This window comes from Ictalurus punctatus, chromosome 2 (assembly GCF_001660625.3).
Source record: "Ictalurus punctatus breed USDA103 chromosome 2, Coco_2.0, whole genome shotgun sequence".
In the NCBI taxonomy this organism is placed as follows: domain Eukaryota; kingdom Metazoa; phylum Chordata; class Actinopteri; order Siluriformes; family Ictaluridae; genus Ictalurus; species Ictalurus punctatus.
This window is the reverse complement of record NC_030417.2, coordinates 1,216,932-1,219,048: the sequence shown is the minus strand read 5'-3', so window position 1 is coordinate 1,219,048 and position 2,117 is coordinate 1,216,932.

The window sequence follows — 2,117 nt, the reverse complement described above, 5'->3', positions numbered from 1 at the left end:
AATAACTCTTCTTTCATGGAACACATCGGCTATCCCCAATCTCAGATACCTCAAAATGTTACCATGGTTACTCGACTGACCGCCAGACCGACGGCTTAGAGAAGAGATTTTTCAGTCTGCATAAATGTGTGTGTGTGTGTGTGTGTGTGTGTGTTTTTGTGTCCCCACAAGGACAGGAACGTCTGACAGTTTTGGGGGACAATTTCCTGGTCCTCAAAATGAAACTGTATTTGTTTTTCGTTTTCTTGTTTGTTTATTTATTTACGAAACCTAAGCGATAAGAACGAGATTTCCTTCTTCCTCCTCCTTCAGATAGCAGTGCGTAATCTGGGCTTTGATCAGAAAGTTTCCCCGAGTGCTGCGTTTCGACTTCGCTATCCGAAGAACAGAATCACGGTGCTGTTTGTTTGTTTGTTTGTTTGTTTGTTTATTTTAAAGAAACAGTAAAAGTAAACGGTTTTGCCGAAGTTCACACGCTAGACGTCAGTCGGCCGAGACGAGATCGACGTAGTTACGTAGCTGTATACGGGTTTATGTTAACGCACTCGTTTTGCTACGTTATGGTTTCTATAGCAACACTTCGTTCGCAGCGGTGTCTTCGTTAATAATAAACAGTTGTTGTTGTTTTTTTAAACTCATTTATGCGCCGAGTCTCCAGCGTCAGTACGTGATTCAGTGTTAAACGTTGATCTTCATCTGCAGGAGCAGTGAGGACGGGACGGTCAGGGTAAGGTCCTACATTAACTGGACGAGATGGGTTAAGATGTCTCACACACACACGCTCTCGGCGTCTGTCCGCTCCACACGCACGCACCGCGTGGCTCGTGACAGTGATGAGAAGGAGATGTTAATCCGAGTCGCGGATTACTCGCCGAGACGCTGCAGGATCAGGGACGAATCGAATCCGAGCCGTAACGATGTTCTACCGAGCGAGTTAGGTTTATACGTGTATACGACTGAGCGGTTGAGGGTTCCGGGCCCGGGCCCGGGCCCGGCGGTGGCAGGTCGGTGGTGCTGAGCTACAGCTGACTCTGTATTGGGGTTCAGAGCGGTTTAGCGCTGGTCCTTACCCGTCACAAGGTTCTGGAGGAGTTCTGCACTTTAAAATTTGATACGTTGATGTGTGGTGTGTTTTAGTCTCGGCTGTCGGGGGCTTCCTTTAACCGTACGTTCTTCCGGAACGGTTCCGCTCGCAGCCGCTGGGTTCCTCGTGGGTTCCTCGTGTCGGTTTCAGCTGAGGGTTTGCTTCTGTTCAGTGTTTTGACCCGCAGCGAGAGTTTATAGTGTTGCACTTCCTCTCCGATTACGTTATGAATAGAATTTTGAAAGTATTTTTTTCCGTCTGGTTGCGGTTGAGGCTTTTTTTTGTTTGTTTGTTTGTTTTTGGACATTGTTCTTAGTTCTGTTTTGATTTGCAATCAACGTCAACATTTTTCCTTGTCGGTTTGCCTCCCCTTTGATTTATTTCTTTTTCTTTCTTGGAAGTCAGCCATGAGTGGGGGAAAAAGCTTTAAAAGATAAATGAAAAACTCTTCCTCCCCCCCCCCCCTCTCTCCCCCTCCTCTCTCTCTCCTCACCTCCATCATTTCAGTCTGAATGAAAAAAAAGCACCACTTTCTTTTCTCTGCTCCATTTTTTTCCCCATTCAGACCGTGTCTCCATGGCAACAGGGCGCATCAAAGAGACAGAGCGTGTGTGAGGTATCTCCTGCCTTGCAGTGGGTCCATGTTAAACACACACGCACTTGAAACTGAGTGTATTACTCTGCAAGGCCTCTTCTGCAAACCCGAGGTGACGGGATAAAACGTCTGTCATTATAATAGTGTGTGTGTGTGTGTGTGTGTGTGTGTGTGTGGGGAGAGTGTCTGTATCGATATTATCTGTGTAGCTGCTGTAAGGTGCAAACGAGAGGAAACGAAAACGAGAGCAGAACTCCACAGAGGTCCCAGGATTAGCGGTTTAGCCGCCACTCGGCGCTCCGGGAGAACTCCAGCGCCCTGTGAGAGTTCTGATGAAGTGATGCTTCCTCTTCGTTTCTGTTCTCCATCAGGCGTCTTAATTGTTCCTCCGTGTTCTGATGATTGGCAACGCATGATAATCAGACATCAAGGGCTCTT